This window comes from Mesoplodon densirostris, chromosome 13 (assembly GCF_025265405.1).
Source record: "Mesoplodon densirostris isolate mMesDen1 chromosome 13, mMesDen1 primary haplotype, whole genome shotgun sequence".
Lineage (NCBI taxonomy): Eukaryota > Metazoa > Chordata > Mammalia > Artiodactyla > Ziphiidae > Mesoplodon > Mesoplodon densirostris.
In genome coordinates this window covers 18,802,677-18,820,019 of record NC_082673.1, presented here as the reverse complement: position 1 = coordinate 18,820,019, position 17,343 = coordinate 18,802,677, and positions in this window count along the sequence as shown.

Genomic DNA, 17,343 nt, shown 5'->3' with positions numbered 1-17,343 from the left:
GAGCCAGGGGCAGTGAGGATACCATGCCCACTGGTATGATGAGCAGAACTATCCCTGTTGAAGGGGAAAGTTGGTAGAAAAAAGAGAAATGGAAATATGGTAGACACAGGAAGGAGGAGGAGGATTGAGGACCTTGAATGTCAAGTGCCTATAAACTTCTAGATAGGTGGATAGATAACAATATTAACTCCTTTAATCACTATACCCAACAAAATATTTTTGAATACTCACCAGATTGGCATTGTGTAAATAAGCCTGATTCACTTGGATTGGAAAAAATAGGACAGAACTAAACAGGAACAAAACCTGAAGATTCTGTTGTTCAGGGTAGTTAACAAAAGAATATTAACCAAGTTTAAGAAGGAGAGTTCAAAATCTGAGCAGCTGGAGTGTAGGTTCATGAACAGCAGGCCAGGAGAACAAAGGATCAGAGTTTGGGCTATATGTGATAAAGACATTCAACCAGAAAGTGTGGGTTCCAAGAGGTATGAGGAGGTGTGAATAGTAGGTAAGAGCCACCAGTGACTTTATAAGCATGAAGCTCCTACCCTGGTTCAGAAATAGCTCCTGAGGGCTCTACACAGCCTCTACAATGGTCAGGCCTGAACCTCCAAGTGTAGAAAATGAAGGATCCTGTATGGAAGAGGGGAGTCAGCAAGTCGAGATCAAGGTAGTTTCCAAATCCAAACATCCAGAAATCTCATGGAATTTTTTGCTGTTTATCCAGATCTTCTGGTGTCATGTGGACGCATTCATACTTAGAACAAGTGCCAGCTATGGGACTCTTGGGCAATTGTCTTCTTAACAATAATGTTTCCCAGTTCAGTTCTTGATTACAAAGTGCAAATCCCATGACTCCCAGGGCCTTCCCTGAGAAAAGCACACACATTTCTGGGAGCTGAAGTTTACGCATGTAATAGACCTGCATAGACTTCTTGTTTTCTTAGCAAATTGCTGCAAGTCTTGGCAAGCTTCTTCTTTTTTCCTACTCTACACTCCCCCATCCCCCAAAAAAACATTGTTAGTAATGTTATAGATGGACTTTCATATGACTCTTTCAAATGATTACATTATCATATTATAATAGTGTTTTTTAGACGTATGTACCCACCAATTAGAGATCCATAGATAGAAAGAATATGTATTCCTTGAGTAGAGGAATCTGAACTATTGGGTCTGTTTTAAATAAATGTAAGAGTGCAATGGAAAAAGAAAACGAGCAAAAGACTATTTTGGGAGTCAAAGTATTTTGGGACTCAGGGACTGTGTTTCTAAAACTGGGAATGTTTCACAGATCAAGAGACCTTAATCAGCTAGTGGGTTTGTGAATCTAGATATAAACTTGGAGTTCCCCACCCCTACCTTGCTACTTATTAGTTATTCACACTGTCTCAGGATATAAAATTAGAAGATACTCTCAATTATTTAAAATTACAGCCAAGATACCATTAAATTTTTATGCTAGAATGTGCTTGTTCCTCATTACTTGTTTTAAACAGGAAGTGAAGTGAACTTTGGTGTCTAAGGGTCAAGCGTATTGCCCACTGTGTCAAATGTCCATGTTGTCCTAATAGAGATGCTGTAAACTTCATTCTAAATGCAGGGGATGTGCTAAACTACCAATATCCTCTTTTATTTCACAAGCAAAATTTGGAAACAACATCAGTCATTTGGGTCTTGGCCAAATATTTCTAAATTCCCAGAATTTGAAAGGATCACCCAGAACTTTTAGTTATAATAAGTCAATGAAGTTATGTTTAAGGTCAGCACAATAAATAGGCCGCACTTTATCATGAATTTCATGAAGCAAATAAAATATATTCTTTTTGTGAAACGTCACTGTTAGATTTTGGGCATTCTCATGCTGCTTTTGAACAACCACAGCTGAGCAGTAGGCTATGAGACAGTATGGTAACAACGGATGCATGGGAGCCAAGGAGGCATGTTTCCTTCTAGTATCTGTGGGGTGTTGGCCAATTCACCTGCACTCACTGGACTGCTTTTTCCTTATTTGGAAATGATGGTTGGGGACTGGATACATTCTGAGATCCCTTTCTGTTTTAAAACCTTTGAAACAATAAACCCTACAGATAAGAGAACAACAACTTCTTAAGGGGCAGGGCTCTCTATTTTCCTTGTCTATACCCAGCAATGAAAATGGTCCCTGACAGCCAGCTGAAAGGACCACAGGACAGAAGGAAGAACACAAACATTTATCATGTGTCTTCCATGTCTATGGCCAAGAATTGGGCTATGAATTTATTTTAAACTTAACATTGTGTTTCATCCTCACAACCTCCTTTATCTGTAGTGTTTTGATTGCAGTCCTTTTTTAAAAATTAATTAATTTATTTATTTTTGGCTGTGTTGGGTCTTCGTTTCTGTGCAAGGGCTTTCTCTAGTTGCGGCGAGCGGGGGCCACTCTTCATCGTGGTGCACGGGCCTCTCACTGTCGCGGCCTCTCTTGTTGCGGAGCACAAGCTCCAGACGTGCAGGCTCAGTAGTTGTGGCTCACGGGCCTAGTTGCTCCGCGGCATGTGGGATCTTCCCAGACCAGGGCTCGAACCCGTGTCCCCTGCATTGGCAGGCAGATTCTCAACCACTGGGCCACCAGGGAAGCCCGTTGATTGCAGTCTTATACCTACTTCATGTTTGGGTAAATTGAGGCAGAGAGACACCAATTATATGATCTGAATTTACATAGTAAGGAGCAAAAATGTGACTTGGACAAAAATACAGATGACTCCGTGGTCATCTTTGCTGTCCAGACCATTGACAAATATGCTTGATACAATATTATTTTGCTCCAAGATAATTTATTTGAGAGCTGAACACATACACACATACATTGGAAAAAAAGAAATTAAAATGAGTTGAGAGGATGGATGTGATTTTCAACTCTGCTCTAAAACTTTTCCTCTCACTTGGATATCCTCTAAAACCACAGTGAATGAATCATCTGGCATCCTTGAAGGTCTCTCATGGGTCAGCAGGGGCTCCTGTACAGCTGTGTATTTCTGGCACAGGACAACGGAGCCTGCTCTGCAGTGGCCTCAGACCTGCTGCGGTAGCTGCAGGTGTCACTGTGCCAGCATGGGTTTCCTTTATCTCCTTTGCAACTTGAGATGTTCTAAAATCATACTCTGTTTCTTAAGCTTTCTTGAGCCATAGTTGAGAGGAAAGAGAAGGAGGTGGAAATAATGACCTATGGGACTTTATTTTGATATCCTCCTTGCAGTGTACCCTGAGCCAAATCTGATCTTGGATATCAGAGCCAATCTGCACTGGATATATCAGAAATCAGTATTCTCTAGTGGATATCACAGCCTCCTAACAATGTTTCTTATGCTTTTTTGGTGAAGTTACAGACCCATTTGAGAATTATGGAAATATCAGAAAATACTCTTAGGTATCAATATATACTTTCAAAATTTACCCTTGATAGGTCTTTTAAAATTATTATTAACTTTTATTGGATATAGTTGATTTACAATGTTGTGTTAGCTTCTGTTGTACAGCAAAGTCAATCAGTTATACATATACATAGATCCACTCTTTTTTAGACTCTTTTCCCATATAGGTTATTACAGAGTATTGAGTAGATTTCCCAATGCTATACAGTAGGTCCTTATTAGTTATATATTTTATACATAGTAGTGTGTATATATCAATCCCAATCTCCCAATTTATCCTCCCCCCCATCCCCCTGGTAACCATAAGTTTGTTTTCTACATCTGTGACTCAATTTCTGTTTGGTAAATTAATTCATTTGTACCATTTTTTTAGATTCCACATATAAGCGATATCATATGATATTTGTCTTTCTCTGCCTGACTTACTTCACTTAGTATGATAATCTCTAGGTCCATTCATGTTGCAACAAATGGCATTCTTTCTTTCTTTTTTATGGCTGAGTAATATTCCATTGTTTGTATGTAGCACATCTTCTTTATCCATTCATACCTCAATGGACATTTAGGTGGCTTCCATGTCTTGGCTATATTGTAAACAGTGCAGCAGTGAACATCAAGGTGCATGTATCCTTCAGATTATGGTTTTCTCCAGATATATGCCCAGGAGTGGGATTGAAGGATCATATGGTAATTCTGTTTATAGTTTTTTAAGGAACTTCCACACTGTTCTTCATAGTGGCTGTACCAATTTACATTCCCACCAACAGTGTAGGAGGTTTCCCTTTTCTCCACACCCTCTCCAGCATTTATTGTTTGTAGACTTTTTGATGATGGCCATTCTGACTGGTGTGAGGTGATACCTCATTGTAGTTTTGATTTGCATTTCTCTGATAATTAGCAATGTTGAGCATATTTTCATGTACTTTTTGGCCATCTGTATGTCTTCTTTGGAGAAATGACTGTTTAGATCTTCTGCCCATTTTTGATTGGGTTGTTTGTGTTTTTGACATAGAGCTTCATGGGCTGTTTTTATATTTTGGAGGTAATCCCTTGTTGGTCTCTTCAGTTTGCAAATATTTTCTCCCATTCTGTGGGTTGTCTTTTCATTTTGTTTATGGTTTCCTTTGCTGTGCAAAAGCTTTTAGGTTTAGTGGTCAGTGGCTTGCACCATAGTGTTAGAGGTTTACATTAGGGAAAAATTTCCTTCTAGGATTAAATGTGACTTTTGTAAACACTAGAAAATAAGTAACCTCTAGGATCATCTTGATGATCCTTAGGTCTGCTAAGGTATCAACCTGCTAAAAACTATCAAGGACCTAATTAAACTTAAAGCCCTTGATAATTTTTACCAGGTTGATACCTTAGCAGACCTAAGACATCATCAAGATGATCCTAGAGGTTATTTATTTTCTAGTATTTACAAAAGCCACATTTAATCCTAGAAGGAATTTTCCCCTAATGTAAACCTCTAACACTATGGTGCAAGCCACGGACCATTATCTCTCAGCCTAGAATTAAGCAGGGGTCTCCTAATAGAACCTCTGATGTGGTCTATTCTCCAAAACAGCAACCAGAGTTCTTTCTGTTAAGTGTAAATCATATTGCACCCTTCGCATGTGCAAAATCCTCTAGGGGCTTTCCAACATATTTAGGACAAACTCAAGCTCCAGACGTGAGCCTTCAGGTCAGCCTCTTACCCACCCCTCAAGCCCCATCTTCTGTCACCTTTGCCCATGTATCTCTAGCCCCAGTGGCTTCTTGCTGTTCCTTGAATGGAACAAGTTCATTTCCTCCAGTAGAGCTTTGTAATTAATGTTCCCTCTGCGTGTTCCCTCCTGCCCTGGTAGTAACATAGCACATTGCCTCGCCTTATCCAAGTCACTACCAACTTCATGTACTCACAGAGACTTTCTTAATAGCTGTACAAAATGACATCAGTCCTCCAATCTACCTTTCGCCAAGTATTCTTTTTCTCTAGCTTTAGTTTTATTCATAAAACTTCCTTCTGCCTGGCATAATCTGTTTGTATATAAATTTATAATCTGTATCCCTACAATAAAAAGTAACTTCTGTGAGGACAGGAATGTGTCTGTCTTATAAACCAGTATATCCCCAGCCCCTTGAATAGTTATTATTTTTTAACCTTAGTCATTAACTAAAAATGTAAAATGTACTTTTTTACATATGTTCAGCATAACGTCTACCATTACCAACACTAAGGAAATATTAACCTCTTTGACACCCGTTTCCCTCTTTTAACTATTTTTTAAAATTATAACTACTTATTTTCAACTAAAATGAACTCGGAATAGGCTACACTGAAAACATAACATCCCAAGTAATACATGAGTGATTGCAAAACACTGACTTACAAGGCTCTATTTCTATAATTATTATTGTTTGGAATGGTCCATATGCTTCTGAAAGGCAGTCATTATATATCCACTATCCTACTTGATGTTAAGTCTTCAAAAACTTAGACTAATACACAACTCTTTGTAAAGTGTGCCCAAAGTAGAGGTGACAGAAAGGACAAGGACCCTTAGTAGGTCATTGATTGTGATTGTAAATGAAGTCATTCTTGCTCAACCACTAAATTTCTAAACCTTCCTTTTAGGGAGAGAATATCACATAGAGATATTTGACTTGACAAATACACTGTCATGTAGGATGACACCCCATTCTTTCAGAATGTTTTCTCCAAGCTGGCATTTCAGCTGCACCTCCAGAAAGCCATTCAAACATTCTATATGGCTGGCTGTTTCTGGACAATGTAGTACCTGATATGATGAAAGGATCCTGTGGTCATGGGTGCACTCCACACCTCCTTTACTACATAAGGGATGCCTCATCAGATGCTGTGTGGTGTGGAATCTCGTGCTTGTGTATTAAATATTCCATAAGTTCCCATATAGTAATCCTAGCCAAGGCACTATAGGTGGGAAAGGCAAATTCATACCCAGTAAGTATCTATGACTGTGATGATGAGCTGACAATTCTTCCAAGGTAAAAGAGGCCCAATGTATTCAACTTTCACTGAGTTTCTGGTTGGTCTGGATTAATAGTGCCATGTCTGGGGCTTAGTTTTGGCCAGTGTTGCTGGCATGCAGAGACAACTATATTGGACTTGGTAAGTGGAAGTCCCTATTATTTGGCTCACATGTGGCCTTTGTCTCCATCACTATGGTCACTCCATTCATGTATCTATCATTCCAATTCAAGGACAGCCAATGGCAAAAGCTGGGTAGTGTCAATTGGCCAAGTCATCTAATCTACTCAATTCTTCAGGGTCTCTCCATGGTGGATTCTTTCCAGTGGGAGTTGATGGGTAATATAAAATTTTTCACACCCTGTGCCTACTCCCATTTGCCCATTCAGTTGCCTGTAGCCCAGACCTCCTTATCTCTAATCTCCTATGCCTTTTCCTTCTAAGGCCCTTGAGAAGATAGTCAGACCACTGACATGGTCCAGGAATCTGTATATTTTCTCACCCTGGGCCACTTCTCCTTTCACACGAGGAGATAATCAGGTGCACTGCTCACAGCTCCATTCATAAGACAGCCCCACTGCCTGTCAGATTCATTCTTGAATGTGGCAGTAATTCAGCTACTATCCATTTCCAACTTGCACCATCACTCTAATAGAAAGACCATGACCAATGTCAACCGAGATGCTGAGCCCAATAGTCAGGAAATATCTGGTTATTCCCCCTTTTTCCAGTGTACAATCACTTGAGGAAATGAGCTGTGGGTCCCTTTGGGGAAGGACTGCGAGAACTACTACAGTATATACTTGCCACAGTGTTGCAAGTTTCTTCTTCCTTCAGCAAATGGATATTCCAGATCTGAACATTGGCTCAGATCTCAAAACTTAACAAGGGATCCTGACTTTTTTTCTTTTTTATTATTGAAGTATAGTTGATTTACAATGTTGTACTAATTTCTGCTGTACAGCAAAGTGACTCAGTTACACATATACATACATTCTTTTTTTGTAATATTTTCCATAATGGTTTATCCTAGAGGATTAGATATAGTTCTCTGTGCTACAAAGATATAGTAGAACCACAATGTAGGACCTTATTGTTTATTCATTCTAAACGTAATAGCCTGCACCTACTAACCCCAAACTCCCAGTCCATCCCTCTCCCGCCCCCTTCCCCTTGGCAACCACAAGTCTGTTCTCTATGTCTATGAGTCTGTTTCTCTTTTGTAGATAGGTTCATTTGTGCCATATTTTAGCTTCCACATATAAGTGATATCATATGGTATTTGTCTTTCTCTTTTTGACTTACTTCACTTACTATGATAATCTCTATTTGCATCCATGTTGTTGCAAATAGCATTATTTCATTCTTTTTTTATGGCTGAGTGGTATTCCATTGTATATATGTACCATGTCTTCTTTATCCATTCTTCTGTTGATGGACATTTAGGTTGTTTCCATATCTTAACTATTGTGGGGATCCTGACTTTTTATTGGGGTGATAACTCTAAGCCCCCTGCTCCACCATTCTTGCTTATTGGTTTTTTTTGTTTGTTTTTTAATTACAAATGCTAAATAGCACCCTTTATCCCTAAAAACTCCTTGCTCTATTTATAATCTCCACAGTTTCCTGTTGGTCAAGGCCCCTTGACTGTCAACCTTGCTAGTCATTAAAGTAACTGCAGCCTTCTGAATTCTGGTGGTTAAGGACTACCAACTGTCCTCTGTTGCTTGGAGGACATGTCATCCTCATGGATGTTAACAAGCCCAGCTATGTGGCTTGCCTCCCTTACTTATAGAGGAAGCCACCACCAATATTCTTAGCAATGTCAGTGCCTCTCTCTGGAAGAGTCAGATCACTATGTAATTGTGACCCTGAGTGAAGGAGGGAACAAGGCCAGTTTGCGTGGAAGTGCCTTATACTGCTCTTCCATCTAAGAAATGTTCATCAAGGCCATTGGAAAAATTTTGAGCCAAAGCTTGACAACAGAGGAATTCCTTGTCTCCCAGGAATAAGTCTGCCTCCACATTTTCACCACACATGGTCACTGGCTAGGCGTAACCCAAGGAAGCATAGCCTTGGTGCAAATGCAGTGATGAACTTCAGAGCACAGCAACTGGGACTCTGGATCAATCTTTTTCCCTATAGTCAGAGATATGTGAGGTGCATTCCCATGGCCGCCATATAACCTAAGTGTTTATCAGCAATAACATATCTAAATAAACGGTGATATGTTGATTCAGTGGAATACTACATAAGTTACTGCTACACACAACACCATGGATGGATCTCACAAACAGAATGTGGAATAAAATGGCCTAAGGACAAAAAACACATACTCCATGATTTCATTTATATGTTCAAAAGTGGACAAAACAGATCCATAATGTTAGAAACCAGCACTAGTGACTACTTCTGAAGGGAAGGGTAGAGTAGTGACAGATATTGAATACATGGGGGTCTTTTGAGTTCCTAATACTTTACATTTCTTAATCTATGAAATAATTAAATAGATATGTTCATTTTGTGATATTTACTAAGCCGTACACCCAGGATATGAGCTCTTTTTTATGTTATACTCCCACAAAAAATTTATTTATATAAGCAAATATATATATACATACATACCACAAACCTCTCATTTTTAGCTTTTATAACATTTTTCAGTGATTACCCTCATACATATATCCATGTGAACTTTTGTGAATGTATCTGCAGATAGATTTCTAAAAGTAGATTGGCTGACAATGTGAAGATTTAAACTCCAATATTAAGTTGTCCTCCAAAAATGCTATACCAGTATCTATCTACTCCTAATCACATCCTGACTAATATTGAATATTATCAACCATTTTAACTTTTTGCTAACCTTTGAAGCAAAATGGGGTCTTATCAAAGTATACAGTATACTTTGATGATCACTAATGATAATAAGCTTATTTTCTTGTGTCCACTGGAAATTCATATTTCTGCATCTGTGAACAGCCTGCTCATTCTCTGTGTGCATTTTCATATGGGGTTGTCTTTTTCTCCTGTGAACAGTAGGAGTCCTTTCCCTGTTAGGAATGTTTACTGCCTTATTTGTCTCCTAAGACTCTGATTCATAATACTACATATTTTATATCCTAACAAGGAATACTATCTCTTGCAGCAATGTCAGGAGGGCATGTATCTGAATCTTCTAAAAGTAATATCTGATTATTAAGGAAAAGTAAAAGACAACAGTGGCTTAGGAGTAAATCATAGCCTTATTTTATACCATTTGGGACTACAACCTTTCCTTCTTCCAAGAATCCTTTGCCATATTGATTCTTGCAGTGGTATTAAAATGATTTTTAGTAGAAGCTTTAGAAGGCAGGGATGTGCATTAGATTTTCACGATTACTGCTTAATTTATCTTTGTCTATTGATTAGGAGGCTAGTAATAGAAAATAAAAGTTTATGTTTTGCACTTCCCATCTTTTAGTTATTCTTACACCATTTTCCCAAAATTTCTCACTAATTCTTTATTTTCTTACAATCACTTCTCCATAACTGTTAGCTTTATATTCATACATTTATGGCTGTTGGAGGGCTGAAGCTCAAGAATTTCCTTTAATTTAATGAGACTGTATGATCCTACTTGGCAGAGCTAAGAGGAAAATGAAGATATATGTATAACGTTTCCTTACCCATATTATTCTTCACGGATTCAGTGTTTAGCAAATTTCCCTTAGGTAATGGCCCTTTTATGTTCAAAATGCTCATAAAACTGGGATGTACCTTTCAAGATCTAATTTTCTATTTTGTATCCTGTTCCCTCCAATACTGAGAATCTGAAACAAAGGGTCTGACCTAATTTTCTATTTTTCATGATTTTGTAAAATAATCTTATGGATAAAATAACCATCAGGCTTTCGATAGAAATACTTATCATTGTTAACCATAATTCCCCAGTTCTAAGATACACTTTATTTCACATTTTAACATCTCTGAAATTTGAGGGTGTCCTACAACTGATAGCACATCATAGTTTAAATGATAGTTTTTATTTATTTTGTTTTTAATATTACCTAAAATAACAGTGCACATTGCAATTGATAGTGTCTTAAATGTGATGAGATTCAGTAATAGCATTTTTTATAAAGTCCTTGAACTTTTGTTCAAGTTCAGCCTTTCTGTCTAACTTTTGCTCTCGTGATTTGATTTTTGGCATTAAAACAAAAAATTAGTCTGTCTAGCAATCAAGTCAAAGGAGCTTAGCTGTTGAAATTTTTTTGTGGGATTGTTAAATGCCTTCCTGAAATGTGTGAACAATTATAGAGATGAGATTGTTGGAGCCAGTTATTCGTTTGCAACTTGGGAAAGTATTATTAAAGTAATGATAATATTTTTCTCTTTAATACTTAGAGGTCTTTAATCCAAATAATCCCTTGAATATTTTACAGACTCTACAGATTAGAACTATATCTGCTCCTAATGAAATCCATTTACCTTCAGTGACTATTTATAACAACCAAAGGCAACACTATATAGTAAGAATAAGTATGCAATAAGGGTTAATTCTGACCAAAGCAATAAGAAAAACTGGGGAGAAAGTATATGTTTGTTATCGGAACTTAACCAGGATACCACAGCAGATTTTAAATCTTAACTATTATATCTAGGTTTTTGCTAAACTAAACTCTCTGACTTGAATATTCAATTTTTTTCTCCTTCTATCTCACCTCTTTCACTTGTTAGTTACTGCTATTTGTCTCAGGTTGACTCTCATTTATTTTGGGTAACCTCCCCAATTTCTCCAAATAGGTCTAGTGCCCCAATTAAACACTCTCTGGCATCCTACACTTACTCTTCAGCAAACAGTATTGTAATTGTGTGTATTGGTCTATATTCTCCACTAGACCAAGAGCTTTGCAAAGACAGGGAAGATGACGCACCACTGTATATCATTTGTCTAGCACAGTCCTGGCCCACATAGATGCTAAACAAATAGTTACTGAATGAGTGCACAAATGTATGACTAGCCATCTGGTCTGGAATTCCTTTCCAAAAACAAAGAAAGAAAAGAAAAACCCACAACTAACTCTTTTTGACAATCTCAGATTCTTGAATCTATATCACATAGGTCAAGCCAAGGAAAGCAGATCAAGTCAGTTCGTCTCAACCTGGCCTCAGTAACCTTATAGAGTCTTGTAAAGGTAGGCACTACCTAAGGACAGAAGATAGCTGACCACACCAAGTCACTGTCAACCTCTTTCAAACCTTGAGCAAATATTTGTTTTATTATGATACTCGCAAATAAATAACTACCTTGGGCAAGTGTCAAATGTACTGTTTTCCTCCTACTGATCTACTACAAAGCTCATTCCAAGGAGAGCCCCTCAAAAACAAGCTTCTATTGCCTAAGCCCCTGCCTGATACAATAATTGAGAGTATGTAAGTATAATAAACATAAAAGAAGGATCCAAGCCAATTGGTTGGCACTTTACAGATACATGGCTTGTAAGAAAGTTCCTCCCACAATCACAATGAACTCCTGGTACAGCAGAGGCAAAATGCCATAAGCTGAACACCATAGAAATATAGAACAAGGTCCTTGACAAAACAATGGAGAGAAACCAGCAAGTGTCACCACACCCAAGAATCATAACATTAAAATAATCCAAACACACCCGACAGCTGTTTAATTTGTTGTTTTGTTTTTAGTATTTTCTCTCAGCTTAAAGGAGTCTTTTTTTTGATGTTTTTTTTTCAGCTTTATTCAGGTATGATTGACAAATAAAATTTTAAGGTATTTAAAGTATACATTGTAGTGATTTCATACATGTATACATTGTGAAAAAGATTCCCACCATCTAACTAATTAACACATACATCATCTTATTTAGCTAGTTAGTTAGTTTTGGTGAGAACATTTATTTTCCACTTTTTTAGCAAATTTCAGTTGTATAATACAGTGTTATCAACAATAGTCACCATGTTTTGCATTAGATGCTCAGACCTTATTCATCATAGAGCTGAAAGTTTGTACCCTTATACCAGTCTCTTCCTATTTCCCCCAACCCACAGTCCTGGGCAACCACTTTCCTTCTCTGTTTCTATAACTTTGACTTTTGTTTTTAGATTTCACATATAAGTAATACCTTGCAGTATTTGTCTGTCTCTCTCTGGCTTATTTCACTTAGCATAATGCCCTCAAGGTCCATCCATGTTATTGCAAATGGCAGGATTTTCTTCTTCATGGCTGAATAATATTATATATATTATATTAATAATATTATATGTATTATATTAATAATATCATATAGAACATCTTCTTTATCCATCCATCCACTGATCGACTCTTAGGTTGTTTCCATATCTTCGCTATTATGAATAAAGTTTAAAGGATTCTTGATTTCAGTAGTTACCCAAGTCAGTAGGTACATACTGTTAAACTAGAAAAAATGCAATATTTTTAATATTCAAAACTTCAACACATTAACTTGTCTTTTGTTGTGATAATTGTTCCCAAACCAAAATTGCAAAATTGCCCACATGTGGCAAAACACAATTATGGCAATGATGTCACAGAATATTTGAATCTAGTGTCTTTGGTTACCTTAGGTTACAAAGTATGTGACCTTGTACAGTATTTTTTTACCTCTAAACCCGTTGAGCCATACAATTAATTAATATGCAATCCTGGAAATAAGTGTAATAAAGGATCCATGCAAATCCACTTTTTAGACACTGTTTTGGTGCTTTCCCCATGAGACTTTCTCAATCAGGATCATGATGACTAATTGGCTGATTGTCACAGAATAATTAAATTCTTGCCAAACATTCAGTATAAGAATATGCTTATGCAAATCATTATTCTTGTTGTGTGCTCGGTAGTTTTAACTTAAAATTTTAAAACGTTCGTACGTGTGTCCAAGATTGGGGTGGGTTCCATGCTGTATTCCAAACAGAATGTGTAAAACTTGATACAACACTTTTTAACAGACATCATTTGTCTCTTCCCTTGGCATCTTTTTGAATTTGTCCATATGGGCTGGATTTTTTTCCCAGGGACCAAGTAACAAGCTGATGTAATGTTCATTTTCAATTCAAACTTGGCATTGGAAAGATAGCGAAGTGAAAGCCAGTTTCTTCCGAAAGCTAATAAAAACATGAGTTATGCCAAATACCCCTCAAATATACTAGGCAGCCCAAGAACACTGTCACTTAGTGTTATAAACACGGGAGATTTTGCCCCTGCTCCTCAATAAGACCCTGTATTTACATGAAGTGTATTCTGCATGAAACCCAGAAGGTCCCACCATACACAGTATAGCTCACCCAAGCCATGCCATCTAATGTTTGCTTTTCCTGGTCCATAAATGAAGACAGGGGGCACTCTGACGTTGAGTCTAAACCCTCATGGTACAGGAATGCTATTGTAAATCATTTCAGTCCTGTGTTGTTTCCTCCACCAAGTTACTGGTTATGCCCTGGGGTATTTTCATCTCATTTATTTTTGTGTGACTCCCACCCCCAACTATGTTTAAATAAAAATTGTTAGATGGACATCTTGAAATAACACCTTTCTGAGGAGACAAGCCTTAGAACTACGAGATTTTAAGAATCAGGGAAAATGGACTTTGGGAGAATGGGGATGGAGGGTTGAGGACTCCAACCAATTGCCTGGTACTTGCACAACCAGAGATTTAGAAATAATGTTTTAGATCTCAAAAGTCATGAAAGTAAAATAATTGGCAATCACACCATTGAATCCATTTCAGTTTTAACAATATTGAACAAGCTCTAGATGCTCAGGAGAGTGTGTGCTGTATCCAAAGATGTGTTGAGCTAACTTTGCAAACATGGTTTTAGAGTTTAATTTTTGAGGCAAATTATAGTCATGGTTTTGGCTATTGATTATAATTATCAAGATTATACCTATATATACAATTAGTAAGTAGCTGCCTACTTTTTTCTTCCCCTTATAACAGCTCAAGTGTTTCCCATGCTAAGAGGTAGTACTACTTACCCCACGCTCTGGCTTGAACTAGCATTCCTGATCAGTTAGAATAGGCAGGCCCATGATCTAAAATGCACTTTGGCCAGTGTGGGCTATCAGAGACAGCAGAAAAAGGACCTTTTATAACCTTCCAACTGTTAGCGTAATTTCAAAAGTGCTTACCAGATTAGTAAGTTCAAATGTGGGAGCCCCAGGTCATCTAGTACATTTAAGAGGCTTCAGGAAGTTAAGAGTCCAGCATCCTTCAGACCAGAAGAACATAACTACATCAGAATTCCAATGTTTGCCATTTAGGCAAAGCACCTGAATCGAGGGGGTTATGAAAAGATGGTCAGTTCTGTCAAGTATATTTCCTGTCACCATTATTCATTCCAAATCAGCACGATGAGGAAAGCATGTGGTGTCAATCTCTCATTTTAGTAATTGTGAACCCAAGACAAAACATTTATGTGACAGTCGTCCAAGGTTGCAGGTTACTGAGAAGGAAAGCAGTACGTAGCCCTCAGGACTCCTAGACACTAGTTGATGATTTTGCACTCCATCCTTTCTCACACTGTTACCAGGAGCCAGCTGTGAATAGAGTCAAAGCCACGTGGGCAGGTAATGAGTAGGACAGGATGATGAGGTTTCACATTTCCACCACCACAGATAGGAACAGCACTGTTGATCAATTCTTAGACTGCTATGCTTGTTTCTTGGTGTGTTTGTTTTACTTTGTTTATATACACCTTTCTGCAATCTGTGAAGCTTTTATAAACTTTTCTCTTCCATATTCTTCTGTTTTTCTTCCATTCTTGCACCAGGGGATTTAATAGGACTTGTCACAAAAGTCATCTACACAGAGAAGGGAACTTTGAAAATGATCTGGGTAATCTTCTCACAGGGAGTCCCACCTACCTCCATGGAATATTTTTCCTAATCTGGAGATATGGTGTTTAGTGTTTTCCAACAGAAATAGGAAAGCCAAGAGGAGTGGTCAGTGCAATACAAGTGACAGCTAAAGTTGGAAGAGGAAAAATATCCACAATATCACTGTAAAATGAGGGGGCAGACGTGAGACTAGAATCCTGAATCTATTTTTGTTTTTAAGTCGAGGTCTTGACAGTTTACTTAATCAAAATAAAGAATTAATGAAAGAGGAAGTAACATTAAAGGCAAGAACTAAAAAAAACAGAAATCGAGAAGTTGGCCTGTTAGAACAAGAAATATCAAAACTGGAGGAATTTTAAATTCACATCTCCAAATTAAATTCCATGATATATTTGAAGGATTTACCAAAGTAACAAACATGAGATGTTCAGAAGAGTTCATCTGTATCAGCACCATATGAGTACAGAAGATGTTATGTCGCAACTTTTTTATGGTTCTATTATTCTCTCTGAAAAGCAAATGTAATGGGTGCTTAAGTTCTCACATTTAATTCAGATTTCTGTACATGGAATTTCCCTGGCAAAGCAAGATAAGTAAACACCATAAATGAGCCACTGAGAGGGTCACAGATATCGCTTTAAATTAGCCTAAGTTCCTTCTGGCTAGTCTTTCCTATTATCTCAGGAAAAATGTTGCAAGTGAAAGGAAGATTTTAAACAACTGTCACATTCTGCATCCATTAAAATATATGTTTCTGTCTTTAACTTAATACTATTGCTAAATCACATCTTTTTTTCACAAATATGGAAAATGGCAAGTGTTGTCTTACTTAACAGTTTATTAGACAATATTTGAAGTTGATAGATAACTTTAAAAGTGAAACAAGAACAAACCCATAATTTTTATTTAAAGTGGACATATTGGAACACAGTGAGGCATAATTAAAATAATGAATGAGAACAGACTGTAAAGAACACAAACATCAAAATTTAATTGCTGGACAATAAAATACCCATAAAGTTTAAGTGGCACAGAGTCTTAGAATCAATTGGATGCTGAATGCAAAAATGCTAGTATATCAGCCTTCCAAAATAAATAAGAAAACTACCCCATTCTTTTAATTATTGTTGAGAAATAAGATTCCTAGTGAGTCAAATTCAGGATGATAGCCTTCACAAATACTATGCAGAAATTAAACTGACCTGACCCCAGAGCTTTTTTTTTTTTTTTTTTTTTTGCGGTACGGGGGCCTCTCACTGCTGTGGCCTCTCCCGCTGCGGAGCACAGGCTCCAGACGCGCAGGCTCAGCGGCCATGGCTCACGGGCCCAGCCGCTCCGCAGCATGTGGGATCTTCCCAGACCGGGGCACAAACCCCCGTCCCCTGCATCGGCAGGCGGACTCTCAACCACTGCACCACCAGGGAAGCCCCCAGAGCTTTGACTTACATGAAGAACTGTAGTATTTTCTAGCTTCACAACAAACTCTCCTAGTTAACATTATCCTAAAGTAGTTGGGCACATTCTTGACTTCTCTAAATATGCCTTATACCTGGAGAAATGTGCAAGAGGACCCTAAAATGGTAATGATAAAACAGCATCTTTCCTAGAGTACAAACACTGTGCCAGTCACATCCCTTACATACTACCTCATTTAATCTTTATAATACCTTGTAAGATGGGTATAACTTGCCCCTACTTTCCTAGTAGAAAAAAAAAAGTAGAGATGAATGTTTTCCCCAAAAACACAGAGCGAGGAGGTAGCGGAAATAGTACAACACTGACTCAGATTTAGGTCTGTCTGATTCCAGAGCTTTGGTTCTTTCCATTATATCGTATTATCTATTAGGCAGAGTATTACCTATTAAGCAGAAGGTGCTCATGTGCTGTAATCATCACTAGCCAGCCCATCACTAATGGATTTCATCAATTTGGAGCACCATAATTTACCAAAGCACCACTGACAAATGCTGTATATTCAAAGAAGAATGATTAAAAGAGTTAGTAACTATCACATGAAAATTTGCTGATAGAATTGGAGCAGAGATGATGAAAGAGTGTTAGACCACAGAGTGATAGCTGTCATCAAA